This window comes from Dipodomys spectabilis, unplaced genomic scaffold, assembly GCF_019054845.1.
Source record: "Dipodomys spectabilis isolate Male_0828 unplaced genomic scaffold, ASM1905484v1 ptg000333l, whole genome shotgun sequence".
NCBI classification, from domain to species: Eukaryota; Metazoa; Chordata; class Mammalia; order Rodentia; family Heteromyidae; genus Dipodomys; species Dipodomys spectabilis.
Window position 1 is genome coordinate 1727814 of NW_024871010.1, and position 16550 is coordinate 1744363.

General features: G+C 40.7%; 1 pseudogene; it reads left to right on the plus strand.

The window, feature by feature from the left end:
• The window catches only part of LOC122095052, a 51365-nt pseudogene extending 35046 nt beyond the window's left edge, over nucleotides 1-16319 (plus strand).
• The last annotated feature ends 231 nt before the right edge of the window (nucleotides 16320-16550 follow it).

A 16550-nucleotide genomic window follows, 5' to 3' on the forward strand; every position in this document is an offset into this window, starting at 1 on the left:
ACAGCAAACATTCATAAATCTGGGGTTGTGAAAGCCCATTGGACATGAGTCTTTCATATAGGAATCAAAATAATATCTAAGTGGCAACATTGAGACTCACCCATGTGGTCACGTGAACTGGTTAAAGACCTATTCTCACACTGACATACCTTCAAAAGTCTGGGATTCTTCTCTGTGGAAGATGTTTCCCAGTCACACTTGTAAGTCTCTTAGTTCTGTTTTTCACACTTCTCATGCTCATTCTTTGTATTCACCAAGTATCTTCTCCATTGCTAATCAAGAAGATGCTTTCAATGTCACTGTAAGGATTCATCTAATAAGAGAAACATGTTTGAAGAACTTTAATACTTATATTAATAATATCATTACTAATAAAGAGTAATATTCAAGAACTACTTTAAGATAAATAAAACATGATTTGGAACACTTATGTAGTTTGAATGTTAAATCTGATAACACATATATATTCCTAGGCCATTACAAATCTGTAGGTACTGCAATCTTACAATACATATGTTCTTAAGAAAGAAAAAGTGTTGATAATATAAGCAACCCAGTAGTTGTTGAATAAGACAAATACAGTGAAGACTTCTGTTGAGCTAGTACACACTGTTTCTTGCTCTGAAAGCATCACCTATCTGTTCTGAGAGCCAGTCAGTCTTAAGTAGGACACATGCTTCCAGATGAGAGACCTGCCTGGCATTCACTGCCTAAGTCCATTCAGGCCCACAGCCCTATAGGCAATATAGAACAACCTTCAGAAGAGTCGTCCTGTCTTTAAATCTCAAGCTTCTAATCCTAACTCATCAGCAGACTGATGTCTGAGGATTGTAGTTCAAAGTCACCCTGGGCAGCAAAGTCTGAAAGACTCTTATCTCCAATTAACCACAAAAAACCCACAGTGGGAGAGATAAACTTAGAGCAAGGGAAGGGGTGTAATTGTCTCCCAAAAATGTATTCATTACCTGACAACTGTTTAATTTCACTGGCTTAACTGTTACCCCCCTGAACATCATATTCCTATTAATATTTTTTTAAGAAAATGAAAGATGAGGCTGGGAAGGTGGCTCAGTGGTAGAGTGCTTGCCTTGCATGCATAAGGCCCTGGATTCAATTCCTCAGTACCACATAAGATGAAAGAAAGCTGGAAGACATGCTGTGGCTCAAGTGGTACAGCACTAGCCTTGATCTGAAGAGATAAGGGACAGTGCCCAAGCCCAGAATTCAGGCCCATAACTGACAAAAAAATAAAGAAAAGGAAATAAAAAAGGAAGAGTGTTGCTACCAGACTCAGTGGCCAAGCCTGTAATCCTAGCTATTCATGAGGCTGAGGATCAGTGATTGAAGCCAACTTGGGTAGGAAAGCCTGTATGACTTTTATCTCCAATTATGTACAAAAAAAATCTAGAAGTAGAGTTGTGGCTCCACTGGTAAAGCAGTAGCCTTGAGGGAAAAAAACATAAACTTCAGGGATAGTGTCCATTTCCTGAGTGCAAACCCCAGAATGGCACAGACTAAAAGAAGGAAAGACACTATGAACTTGGTTTATCTGTACCTGAGATGTCTTTGTTATAGATGATTATGGACTGAAACTCTGAACAGGGCATACTAGGTCTGGCATTTTTTCTGCACAGGCTGTGTGCACAACCATCTTAACTCCTTCGCTATTCTATAGTTGCAGGTTGCATTGTCTTCTCACCGTGGAAGAGGTCCAGTATTCACTTTCCCTAGGGTACCTGCTTCCTTGTCCTCTGCTCTTTACTCATGGACAGCAGCATTTTAACTGAATTTGCGAGAAGTGGGTGAGATGGTGGTGATAATGCCCAGGACCAGGTGAGCATTTTGGTGATGACTGGACATGGTGTGTCATTTTTATCAATATGCTGAGGGGCCGTGGACATGAAGAGGAGGCCTCAATGCCTCCTGGGGTCATTCAGACTACACGGATATAAGCCAGTTAATCTTCCTCTCACTTTCCCAGCATGGAGTTATGGGCCCTACCGGTCAGGGGACTCATGTCCAAGTATGGACAGCTAGCCACACAACATCCAGTTGTGATCTCTACATTGTTACTGCATTGCGAGCAGTGCAGCACAAATCACATAGAGCATGTCTAAATAATTGAAGGGATGGGAAAGTGGTTCTATATTATATGGACCAAGCCAGACAAAGAACACCATACAAGTTCCTTTCAGAGACCCCACTTCTGTTCAATGGCCAAGAGAACATACAGGAAAACCTCCAGAAGGAGGAGCTATGTTCCTAACCTGGACCCTTCACTGCATGATTTCCCAAAGCTTATGGACACAATGAAACTAAATCTCTCCAAGATCAGGCACGAAGTCTCTCAGAGACCATTGCCCACATTTGTGAGGAGCGCATAAAAGGTAAAATGGCCTGTCAGGGAGGGGAATAGCCACAGAGTGTCTCCGTGAGGTCTCTGGCATCCAGTATTCAGATAATTTGGGAAAGGTTATGAAACCTATTTGGTATGGATAATGAATCATTGCAGCAGGTGGCACAGAGGATGGGAAACCGAGTTGGAGTACATGGGTCCCATCAAGTCCCAAGATGTGCAGATCTACCATCAAGAGAGCTGGACATTGTGTTGGATATGTTACATGACAGCCTTTGCTGTCTTAGACACGTGTTATACTACAGCGACTCTGCTGTCTACTACCACAAATGCATGGAAGAGAGATAGAAACTTGATACAGTTGCTGACATCACCAAGATCATCCTAAGGAAGAACTTGATAGACATTATCATCTGATTGTGTGTGGGATCTGGGGTGGGGGTGTGTGTATGTGTGGACACTAGGAATTCAACTTTGGGCCTGTACAGTGCCCCTGAGCCTCTTTTGCTCAAGGCTTGTACTATAGCTCTTAAGCCACAGCTCCACTTTCAACTTTTTTGATATTTTATTGGATTCTCACAAGTATTTACTTACAAGATAAACTTTAATTATGAGATGATATGATTTTAAGGATGATATACTACTATGCAAATGCAATAAATAAAAATGGGAGGTAAAAAGACACTCTAAGGACTATAGAGGAGGTTTTATGAAAGCCATGAAATTATATCTAAAAAAAGTGTTATTAGTGACTTAAAGCAGCAGTGCTAAATTTTTTGTCCTGGATAAAAGAATGCAGTCAGTTATTTCTGTTTAAATGTCTAATATTATTTTTCTCTTTTTACTGTTTGTAAACCATACTATTAATGTAAATAGATGTAGGAGACTCAAGCTGAGCTGTTGAACCTGGAAAAGGTTTGAGAGGTTGGAACTCCACCTCAATAGTACTCAGAAAGCTGAGAGCTGACCATGGAAAGGTTAAAAAACAGCTCTGTGAAGTAAGCCAGGCCTAAAGAAATATAGGTCCCATGGTTTCCCTTATTTGAAATAACTAGTATATGTCTGAGACAAACAGAAACTGTCAGACAAGTTGATGTTAGGTGAAATGAACCCCAAGATAAGGATTCAAATGTTTTTTTTTTCTTTCTTGTGATTGTTTCCAACATATTTATAAAATGATTTCTTTGTTGCATTGTATGTACCTCCCCCATGGTATTAGCCCTGTTTTCACTGTCTTTGATATTGGTATAATTTGTGGAAGGGAAGGGAAAAAGCAAATTGTTTAAATAGGGATACAGGTGGACCCATTGCATCAATGAGATGTACAACATGGTATGTCGAAAAACGAACTTTACAACTTTGGGGTGGGTGTAGAAGGGGCGGGGGGAGGGGTGGGAGATGGGAAGAGATGGGAAGGGAAAACAAAGGAGGAGGCAACAATGCTTGATAAGAAATGTACTCATTATCTTGCCCATGCAATTGTAACTCCTTTGTATGGTATTTTCACAATAAAAAAAATCAATCAATCAATCAATATATAAATAGGGTTACAGGTGAACCCATTACAACAATGAAATGTATAAGATGTTACTTCGAAAAACGAACTTTACAACTTAGGTAGGGGGAGGGGGAAGGGGGGGTGAGAGGGGGGAAGGGATAGTAAGGGGAAACAAAGGAGGAGGCAACAATGCTTGATAAGAAATGTACTCACTATCTTGCCAATGTAATTGTAACTCCTCTGTATGGTATTTTCACAATTAAAAAAAAAACAGCTCTGGAGAGGGTTAAGCTATTGGCTCCTTCCATAGTGCTTCAAAGGCCTTGAACCCTGGGAGGTAAAAGAATTGACAACTTAACCTAGGAAGCTAGATAAAATAGACCAAATGTCTGGATTTTCTCTGGATTGCATTCTCCTTTCTCAAAACAAAAAGGGAACCAGTGTTTCTCACTCATTGTGGTGGCTCTGATTGCAATATAGAAGCTTCATTTTTGCTTATATCCATGGTAACCTTCCCAGTGTGAATTCAAACAAATATGATTGCTTGTGTGACCTGGGGCCCAGGTGCCAGTGAGCCTTGGGACTCCGGGTCCTGATTGATTTTTTTTTCTTTTTCTCTATACCTGTTTGTGTATTTTCTAATTTTCTTCAGCTTGGTATCCCATTGCACTGCCTTGGGTTGCAATTAGCAACAAATACGAATATTCTTGAGTTGTAAAACATAAAAGACTTACAAACTTTCTTATCCCAGATGGCTTCAAACCACAATCCTCAGATCTAAGCCTTCTGAGTAGGATTACAAGCATGAGCCACTGACAAACAGCATGCATCTGAAGACTTGATGTCAGTGAGATCTTTCTTGGGGAACGTCTGCACATCTCAGTCCTCCTCAGCTCTGTTCCTTCCTGTTGCCCAAACAGAGTCAAACACTTTCTTTTTTTTTTTTGTCGGTCGTGGGGCTTGAACTCTGGGCCTGGGCGCTGTCCCTCAGCTCTTCAGCTCAAGGCGAGCGCTCTACCACTTGAGCTACAGCGCCACTTCCGGTTTTCTGGTGGTTTATTGGAGATAGGAGTCTCACGGTTTCTCCTGCCCGGGCTGGCTTTGAACCGCGATTCTCAGATCTCAGCCTCCTGAGTAGCTAGGATTACAGGCGTGAGCCACCAGCGCCCGGCTAGAGTCAAACACTTTCACTCCTTTGTGTTCAAAATCCTTGAGGTTAGTGAACTGACTTGCCTGCCATGTACCTCCTTTCTGTAAATACAATAGTGGGTTTTACTCCTTACCATTGATTAATTAAATAAATTCACTTGGATCCACACAGAAGTGACATGTCCTTTTCTGGATTGCACACTATACAACTATGTTTTACTTTATCTAATAAAGTTAACAAAACTTACCTTGTTTGAGGGTTCTTAGTTTCCCATATTTCTTCCTTTTCATCTCTCTTTCCTTTGCACAGAGGAAAAAACCATTTGGAATTGTGAAGAGTGAGTTTTTAGTCATTCTCTGAAAAGCTTTGCCAATGGATCCTGATTTCCAAGTCCTGAGCAACTGGCCTGTAAAGCCTTGTTCTTTAATCTCTCCTCAGCTGACAGAAATGACCATATATATCTAAAAACGGCTTTGAGAAATGAGTTCAGGTTATCAGTCAGGAATCCTTATTACCTGGTCACTGCGCATAAGTTGTTTTTGGTTGTTTGTTTTGTTTTGTTTGAATAGATCAAGCAGTGTGTACAATTTATTAGTACCAGAATTAGACATCCAAGTATTTTTTTAATTCAAGGCTAGCAGGTTCTCTTTATTTTTTGGTGGTAAATAGGACAGAAGTGTCCCACAGCAAGCCAAGGGCACTACACAGTATCCTCAAATCTGAGGACTGTGGTTCACAGCCAGCTTGGGCAGGAAGTCAATGAGCCTCTTATCTCCAACTAATCAGCAAAAAGAATTGGAACTGTTGCTGAAGTGGTAGAGCAGCAAAATTGAACATAAAAAAGCTAAGAAAAAGCTAAGAAAAAAAGTAAAAAATAAAGCTAAGTGAAAAACAGATCTAGCACTAAGACAACCACAATAATTTTTTTAAAAAGTGGAAGAGAGCACAAAGAGACTTAAAAATGATAAAATTAACAAGAAACTGGTGGCTCACACTTGTAATTCTAGCTACTCAAAACACTGAAATTGAGCATTCCTATTCCAAGCCAGCCAGGAGAGGAAATCCCATTGTGTGTGTGTGTGTGTGTGTGTGTGTGTGTGTGTGTGTGTGTGTGTGTGTGTGTGAATGTGCGTGCCCGGGTATGAGTGTGTGTGTGTTCCTTTCTGTGATATGAAGCACAAGTTTTTGTTTGACCATTTCCAATCTTTTGGAGGTTAATTTGAGATAAGAGTCTCATGAATGTTCCTTGTCCCCTGACATTGAATCATAATCAGTATAATTCAGGACACTGTGGGAGTGTCTATACTTACCTCCTACTAACCACCAAAGCCAAAAAATGAACCAAATTGCAACTGTTACTAAAGTTTTAGAGCATGCTATCCTTCAGCAAGATTGGTGAGGCCCTAAAAACAAGACAGGGAACAAACAAATGAATAAATGTATGTGAAGAAAAAGGGCCAATTAGTTTTTTTTTAAATATAGACTCATATCTTTAATACAAGCTGAAATGTAAAGATCAGAGTTCAAATCCAGCCTATGCAGGAAAGTCCAACTAACTTCTTTTTGAGTGTGCTAGACATGGGCTTGAAGTTAAGGGTTTTTACTCAAGTTTAAAAATACTACTTCCTGGGGCTGGGAAGGTGGCTCAGTGGTAGAGCGCTTGCCTTGCATGCCTGAGGCACTGGGTTCGATTCCTCAGCACCACATAAGCAAAAAGAAAAAAGCCGGAAGTGGCGCTGTGTCTCAAGTGGTAGAGTGCTAGCCTTGAGCTGAAGAGCTGAGGGACAGCACCCAGGCCCAGAGTTCAGGCCCAGGACCGGACCCAAAAAAAAAAAAAAAAAATACTACTTCCTGTCTCATGTGGTTCATTGGAGATGAGACTGATGGAATTTCCAACCCAGGCTGGCTTCAAACTGTAATCCTTAGATTTTAGGATACTGTGTAGTGCTTTGGTTCCCATGGGACTCTTATCTGCTATTAACCACTAAAAGAAAAATAGAGGCGGAAGTTGAGCTGAGGCTCAACCAGTAGAGCCTGCTAGCTTTGAAATGAAAAACAAAATACCCAAAACAAAACAACCCTCAGCAAGAGTCAATAGGCCTTGAATCCAAGCCTCCCCACTGCCAAAAATAAAACCCTTCAGGAGTTGAGTTTTTGTTCCTGCTAGCTTTGAGCAAAAAACAAAAGGCCAAAAATCTCATTGACAGTGAAGTAGTGTGGCCTACATGTAGAGCCTGGTAGTATTGATGTAAAAAAAAAAAAAAAAAAAAAAAAAACCAGGTGCCTCTGGCTCATGCCTATAATACTTGCTACTCAGGAAGCTTAGATCTGTGAGTCACATTTGGAAGCCAGCCTAGTCTAAAAAGTCCCCTGGTGACTGTTTTTCCAACTAAGTAGAAGTGGCACTGTGTCTGAAAGTAGCAGTATGCCTGCTGTGTCCCTGAGGGACAGTGCCTAGGCACTGAGTTCAAGCCCCACAACTGACAAAATCAGTAAAATGATTAATTTAATAAATGCTAAGCATAAATGGGTAGGACCTAATAATAAAAGACATGAGCTTTGAAAAAGTGGGAAGGGACAACCAAATAAATGAAAAGGTGCAAAAAGGAGCATATTAAGGCTTTCTAAATCAAAACTGTAATTCTACCTGCTCAGATTACTGAAATCTGAGGGTTGTGGTTCAAAGCCAGCGCAGGTAGGAAAGTACAGGAGACATATTTTACTGTGTTCAGTATGGGGTCTTGAACTTGCTATGTTTTGCTCATGGCTAGAGGTCTACTTCTTCCTACCTCTTGATGGTTATTAGAGATAATTGTCTCATTGACTTTCTTGCCCAAGACTGGCATTGAGCCATGATTCTCAGATTTCAGTCCTCTCTGTAATGCTCTTGACTTGCTCTTGATATTCTAATCTCCTATTAACCACAAAAAATGCAAAAGTTGAGCTGTGGCTCAAGTAGTGAAACCAGCTTCTATTAATGTAAAAATAAATAAACCTCAAGGAAAGTCATCGTGACTTAATTTCAAGACATAACAACAACCACTCAATTTAAAAAAATAAAACTCAGTCACTGTGACCTGAGTTTAAGCCCTAGAAAGAGAGCTACAAAAAAGAAAAACAGTTCACCTGTGGTCAAAGTTGTAGAGCATGGTAGTTTCAAGAGAAAGAAAAAAAAACAGCATAAGAACTAGAACCTAAGAACAAATACCAAAAAGAAAGAGAGAAATAATAAATAACTGAAAAGGTGAAAGAAGAGGTAATTAAAGATTTGTAAATGTTGACTCACACTTATTATTATGAATTCTAAGGACACTGAAATCTGTAGATCATGGTTCAAAGCCATCCTGGTCAGAAAAGTCCATGAAACTTTCTTCAGTGTGTTCAATAGAGGGACTTAAATTTGAAGCGTTTTGCTCATGGCTACAGCTCTACTATCTTCCGCCTATTAGGTTGACTGGAGATAAAAGTCTCATTGACTTTCCTTCCCAAGCTGACTTTGAACTCTGTTCCTCAGATTTCAAGCCTCTCTGTACTGCCCTGGACTACCCATGCAATTCTTGCCTCATATTAACCACTTAAAAAAAGGCAGAAATTTAGCTGTGGCTCAAGTAGTAGAGCCATCTACCCTTCAGTTAAATAAGTAAATCAATAAAACCTCAGAAAGAGAGGAGAAGAATGAGTGTGAAAGACAGAACATCTTACAGTAAGCAAAAGGAAAGAAATGTAAATATCACCTGGAAGAAATTATTGTATTATCAAAGCTTATAGAATTGAATTGTCAAAGCTTATAGAATTCACAAATTTATCGACCATGATAATGGCAATTTGCATTGTGAAGGTTAAAATATGTTTGTGACTTCAACTAAATATCACTGTTCTACAATATTCTGAAATAAGAGAAATTTAGGTAATCACCTAATCTCAATAATAGTAAACATCTCAGAAAGAGTCACCAGGCCTTAATTTCAAGCCCTAACACCAACCTGCCTAACTCCGGCCAAACACACACACACACACACACACACACACACACACACACACACACAGAACAGGAGCTGAGTTCTCACGCTCGGAGCAGAAGCCAAATGAAACAAAAAGTAGACTGTAGTAGACCTATGGATTAAGTAATAAAGCAAGCTACTTTTAAGAGAAAAGAAAAGAAAACCTGAGTATGAAGGCAAGGCCCTAAACCCCTGACTCTTCCCAGAATGGAAAGTGGATCAGTCACGGAATCCAACAGTTTGTGCTTGCTCTTGGGATCACAGCTGAAAGTGCCCCTTCAGTTCTAGGGCCTCCAATCAAAAATTGAATGTAGGCTTGTTGTTGGCTTCTGGAACAAGTACCTTGTGTAGAGGAAGCCCCTTCTCTTGCTTCCTGGATCCCAGGGTTCAGCTTCTTTTGTGAGTCAGGGTGGGGAGGTGGGTGGCAGTGTGACAAGAGGTTCCAAATAGAGTGGCAACTGTGCTAATTGATTTGAGGCTGACAGCTGGATGCCAAAGCTAAGTGGTAACTGGTAGCTTTCTCTGATTACCCAGCAGTAGTGAGACTGAGTTGGAGCACCTGCTGGCTCTGCCTACCAAGTCCACCCCACTGCCTCTGCCCCTGTAACAACCAGAGTTTTAAATGGGGATCTGAGTTGGCTGTGTTAGATTCCTGCTCCCCAGCCCTACCTGTTTGCCTCTGTGTGCACCAATGCTGAAGACACACATCCAACTGCTCTGCAGCCCTACACCCTGAGGGAGATCGTGTACATACAGGCAGGCCACTGTGGCAGCCAGATTGGCGCAAAGGGGAGCATGGCACTGGCCTAGGATCCTATTCTCAAATTTAGGGGGATGAGGAGGAAGAGGATGGTGTTGTAGGGTGGAGGTGGTGGTGGTCATGTCTAGGCTGAGGTAGGTGGGGCTTCATAGTAGTCCCTAACTTCCTGGAAATCAAGTCCACCAGATAGCTTCCCCAATTTCCCTAATTTGTGTGGCCCAGATGGGTGTGTTTTTTTAAGCAAGGCTGGGGTGGTTTCAAATCCCTTGCATGTCTTAGTCTTACCTTAGACTCAAGTCATTGTACTTACTTTCCTGGGAATAGACTAATGCATTTTTGGTCAGGTTTGAATGAAAGGAGTGCAGTGTCTTTGAGCTGACAGATACAGAGGATTCCGTTTTTGTCAACTGATGAGTAACTGATAATTGAGAACAGTTCTTCCACCTTAATGCAAATTTCTCTGAGTTTTCATGCTCTCTTAAGTTGGGTGTTTTCTAAATCAGTGGTTGTCGGTGTATGCTCTGAGGACCCTTGTGGTTCTGGAGACCCTTCTAGCTGAGTCTTCAAGTTACTGCTTTGGCAATTTCATATCCATGTAAGGCCAGGTTCTCATCATAGAATCCAAACAGAATATGGTATCCCATAAGATGGAATACTCATAGGAGAACCTAGATGGTGTCTATTCAGCCAGATAGCAAAGAGATTAACAAAACTAAAATACCATCAATTTTTGTGCTTTTTTAAATTTAGAAAATCTAATTTTTTTTCCAAAAATATTTGTGTCAACAGGACTTGGGTTTCTTATTGTTATTTTAAAATCCATTGTTTGGACAGCTAACATTCTATGCCATAATACACTTCTATTTCCATCTCAGTTTTGGGAAATCTAAGCGATGAGCACAACATTGACGGCTCTGGCAACTACTATGGAGAAAGTAGCGTACAGCTGCAGAGAGTCGAGGTGTATTACAATGAGGCAGCTGGTGAGTGTCTCCCTCTGGCTTCCAATACCGTGGCGGAATAGGTCCCCGGGGAATACTAATGACAAGGAAGGAGTTCCTGCCTTTCTTAGGGTGGTATTGTAGTTCGAATTTGGGGCCTCGATCTTGTAAGCCAAGTGCTGGATCCACCTGAGCCACTCCACCATATATCTTGTTTTAATTTTTGAGTATACTCTTGTGAATTTCCTCAGGAAATCCTTTTACTGAATTCCCCCTACCTATACTTGCTGACTAGCCACACCTGGATTTTTTTTTTTTTTTTTTTTTGGTCATGGGGCTTCAACTCTGGGCATAGGCATTTTCCCTCATCTTTTCAACTCAAGACAAGCAGCTCTACCACTTAAGCAACAGCGTCACTTCTGGTTTTCTGGTGGTTTATTGGAGATAGTGTCTCGCCGTCTTTTCCTGCCCTGGCTGGCTTTGTACTGTGATCCTCCGACCTCAGCCTCCTGAGTAGTGATGATTACAGGCATGAGCCTGTTTTACATCATTAAAAATGAGACTGCCTAAATATGTATTCTAAAACAATTGATAAAATATAATTTAAATACCATTCAATTCCATTTTGTTGTGTGCTAGTCATCCTTCTAAGCTCAAGGCCTGGGCAGTGGCCATGAGCTTCTTTTGCTAAAGGCTAACGTTCTACCACTTAAGCCACATCTCCAGTACCAACTTGCGAAAGACCAGCTTGGCCGGAGCACTGGGACCGGTGGGACAAAGATCTCGGTACAGGTGGGCAAGGAGTCTACGAAGTGACAAACACAGACTCAAAAGAGTTGAATCTGAGTGTATCTTTATTGAGGAGAATTAACATTTTTATACAGTGTGAGATTGTGACATAGATTTTTTTGTTTATTTAAGCACGTAATCAATTTTTAAGAAAAGCAAAGCATTGATGGATTACATGAAAATTGATGACTATCCCACCAACTGTTTAAGCTAAGTGATGCGAAATAAGTCTAGCATATAGGTAAATAGAATGCGTCATCTATTCAGCCTTTTTATGTTTACTAATTAACAAACCTAAGACAGGGTTGTACTTATATTGTACTCTTTTTATTTTTTTCATATATTTTTAAGTCCCTTTGAAACTATCCTAAAAACCACTTCCAGGTTGAGTCAAACATTCTCCATTTTCTATAATTTTAATCCCAATATTTGTTCACATAAATTTCTAATTATTAATTTAAACTATCTTATTGTCATTTTAATAATAAACACAATAATGGTCTAGATCTACCTAATCTTTGCACAAAATCTAATGAGTTCCAAAATACCTTTCTGTCTTTTACATTAATCTATCTATTTACATCTTTATCAGCTCCTGTATAAGGCAATGGTTCATCAGTCGGTTCAGGAAATGTGATGTCACTAACTTTATATTTTGTGGGAAACCACCATCTATCCCCTATAATGTAAGCTGGACTAAACTTAATCATAACTGTTGGGGGAATCTTTCTTTTCCTTTTATTATCAGGGGTTCCTTTTTTTAGAACTCTCTGAGCTTCTGGGATAACTCCTTCTAGCTTAGTTTAATTCATTAATTCTGCTTGTTGTAACATATCTGGAAATTTTGTTTTTATATTTACTATGCGTGAGCCACAAAACCACTTGTGAAGTTGTAGGAGTTTTGGAGGTAGCATCACATCAGACGATAGATTGATTGGGGGCATCGCCCACATTTAATCTTTGGTCCTAGTCTTTACTATTTAGAGAAGCTATCTCTATTGGGCTGGAAAGAAACAACATGCTTTGTTCGTGGATCAATAGAAAAATAGCCAAAACGAGAATAAAGGCAATGAATGTACAGCCAAGAAGAATATAGGTAAGAATAAAGTAAGAATAAAGGTAGAGGATATAAAGGTGCAGCCGAGTGTATGGGAAGCTTTGAACCAACACACTCTTCCTGCAGGCATGCTTCCTTGAAGGTCTTTGTCTAAGGTGATAGCTCATGCAGATTCCGCAGGAGGTGGCATGGCACCAAATATTTCAGGTAGTTTCTTGGAGAGGAGAGTCTCCCAGAATTTCCTGCCCCAGCTGGCTTCAATCTGCAATCCTTAGATCTCAGACTTTTGAGTAGCTAGAATTACACCCTTCAGGAACCAGAGCCCAGTTGCATTGCCCTCTTTAAAATACAGATTAAATTTCTAAAAATCATTTTGAAATTGAAAATTTTAAAATTTTAAAGAGGGATGTTCAGTCACTAATATATATATGAATAGTCCAAATCACAAAGCATAAAGTGTCTCACCCTGAAATCTATAACAGTTCTGGTCTTGAGCATTTTGAATATGAATACTTAGCCAACAACCAATTCTTTTTAAAGTTTTTAAAGTAAAAAACATTGCTGTGATGTAGAAAAACCCAATAATAATGTGTAAACATTGCTTTTAAATGATTCATATTGTCTTTCCTAATACAAACAACCTAACTGAAGTCTACAGAGTAGATTTTCAGTTTTTGTAACAGTCAATGTGAAATTCATTTAATTTTATATAAAGAGTTTCCATTCTACATTATTGTATACAAACAGAATCGTAGATAATTGGTTCTCCTGTGTAATAAACCAATGAAAAATTGCAAACAAAAGGACAAAGCTATTTAATGTATTGGAGTTTTATGGATCTACATTTTGGGGTGTCCTCACCTTGGTATTTTGTGTTAATATAGTTTAAGTAAGATATATGACTTTAATCTTGTGGTTCCTTGGTTAACAGTCGTTGTGTGGGATTGTGTCACTCGTATGAACAGTATTTTATGTTGTGTCTTTATTAGATCCTGTGTATCAGGCAGGATAGGATGGCCAGTTTTCTTCATGTGATTGTTTAGGAAAGGGGACAATCTCAAACTGATGTTTATATCATTTTAACTGATGTCCCTTTTGACAAATCAGGTTAAATGGCAAATTGCAAGTAATTGTCCAAGGTTGCTCTGAGTATTTGAATACAGGGAAATGTGCTATTTGATAACAATTATTGAAACATTATAACACAAGAAATATGTATTTTATGTATTTTTCCCAGGAAAGCATTATACTTGAATTCCCCCTACATCTACTTGCTGAAGAGCTACACCTGGCTCTTTTGTTTGTTTGTTTGTTTGTTTGTTTTTTGTTGGCAGTGGGGCTTAAACTCTGGGCCTATACACTGTGCCCCAACTCTTCAGCTCAAGGCAAGCAGCTCTACCACTTAAGCCACAGTTCCATTTCTGGTTTTCTGTTAGTTTATTGAAGATAAGAGTCTCACAGACTTACCCTGCCCAGACTGGCTTTGAACAGCGATCCTCTGATCTCTAACTTCAGAGTAGCTAGGATTATAGGCATGAAGCACTGGTGCTCAGCACTTAGCTACTTACTTGAGAAAGGTAATTGGGGAAGGGAAGGGATAGTGGGAGAACAACAAAGGAGTGTGTAACAATGCTCGACAATAAATGTTCTCATTTCCTTACTCTGGTAACTGTAACTCCTCTATACAGCACCTTTCCAATAAAAACAAAATTAACAAAAAAAGAGAAAGGTTCTTGCTGATAGGCAATGGTGACTTACACCAGTAATCCTAGCTACTCAGGAGGCTGAGAAATGAGAATCATGGTTCAAATCCAGCCTGGGCAGGAAAGTCCCTGAGACCTTTATCTCCAATAAACAACTCAGAAAACCGAAAGTGGGACTGTGCCTCAAGTGATAGAGTGCTAGCCTTGAGCTGAAGAGCTGAGGGACAGTGCCCAGGCCCAGAGTTCAAGCCCCATGATGAACCAAAAAAATATTGTCATCTTTCTTTTGCCCCATTAGACTCAAAGCCTGATGCTCATCTTTGCCTCCTGAGTAGCTGAGATTTCAGCCACCATGCCCAAAGCAAAGGAATGAATATTCATGAAAATAGACAACTGCCAACGTCCTTAAAGTTGCTGAAGCCTCTTGCATGGGGGTTCATGCTCAAGATATCTTTTCTGTTTCCATGTCTGAAATGTTGTAATTTCTGTAATGAATGCTGAGAGCCACTTAGAATCATAAGCTCTGCCCCTAAGTTCCTTGTCAAGTATAGGCCTAAGTCAACTCTTGTTCCCACAGCCAACAAATATGTTCCTCGGGCCATCATGGTGGACCTAGAGCCTGGCACCTTAGACTCAGTAAGATCGGAACCATAGAGTTTCAGACCAGAAACTTCATATTTAGTATGTCATCATGGTCCATGGAAGATGGCTAACAGGCACCCCTGTTCCCTAACATCCAGGCACTCCAGTTTCCAGTGGTGAGCTGAGCCTTTATCCATCTAGATATCATCCTCACCTAAACCACTTATTTCAGTCATATCATGTCCCTGGCCACTCAATCAGCACAGATAAATGCCAGTCTGCAAGCAGCCTCTGAAGGGAATGAACAGCGAACAAGGAAAGCTTCCAACAAGGTTTCAGCGCTGATGGCGATTTCAAATGCCTGGCAATAACAGGGAACGACTTCAGGAATTAAGTGGTAGAGCGCTAGCCTTGAGCTGAAGAACTGAGGGTCAGCGCCCAGGTCCAGAATTCAGGCCCACGACTGGACCCCAAAAAAGAAAACATTTTCTTTATTCCACCAAAGTGTATCTAAAATAATAGCAAAAGTTGCTCAGAAGAGCCTATAGCCTTCACAATGCAAATAGCACAGTCATTATTCCTGGAGTATGTGTCTCATCATGTCTTTGTGTCTGATAGGCCAGAACAGGGCCAACAGCCACTACACAGAGGGAGCCGAGCTGCTGGAATCAGTGCTGGAAATGGTGAGGTGGAAAGGTGTGGCTGTCTCCAGGGTTTGTAGCAGGCCAACTCCCTGGGAGGTGGCACCAGGTCAGGCATGCGCACCCTGATTCTCAACAAGATCCGAGAGGAGTTCCCAGATAGAATCATGAACACCTTCAGGGTCATCCCTTGCCCAAGATGTTGGACACTGGCACCTTAGACTCAGTGAGATCGGAACCATTTGGCCAGAGTTTCAGACCAGACAACTTCATATTTGGTATGTCATCATAGTCCATAGGAGATGGCTAACAGGCACCCCTCCTCCCTAACATCCAAACACTCTAGTTCCCAGTTCTGGGCTGAGCCTTTATCCACCTAACCCTATCATCCTCACCTAACCCTACAATATCATCTTGTCTGTCCACCAGTTGGTGGAAAATGCAGATGAAACTTTCTGCATCGACAACTAGGCCCTGTATGACATCTGCTTTCACACCTGTGTGTGACATCCCCCCGCATGGCCTCACGATGTTGGCCACATTCATTGGCAACAACACGATCATCCAGGAACCCTTTAAGCACACCTCAGAGCAGTTCAGTGCCACGTTGCGGCACAAGGCATTCTTGCACTGGTACACGGGCGAGGGCATGGACGAGACGGAGTTCACTGAGGCTGAGAGCAACATCAACGACCTGGTGTCCAAGTATCAGCAGTGCCAAGATGCCACTGCTGATGAACAGGGGGAATTTGAAGAAGTCTTGTGGAGGAAAAGGACTAAGACTTCCCATTGTCAGCAGTGCAACAGGAATGCCAGAGCCTGCCTACTGCTTCTCAAATGAATGGTGCTTAACTGAGCTACTGTTGTCCTGCAGTGGGACCTTGCTATGTATCATCATGCTCAGTCTTCCCTGTCAGGAATTCACTGACGGTGAATGTAAAAATATTATTGTTTAAAAACCCTATTTATATAAATAAAGAAGTATACATTTTCTTTTAATTTAATTTTATTTTATTTGTGAACAAACTGTACAGAGGGGTTACAATTACATGGGCAGGATAATGCGTACATT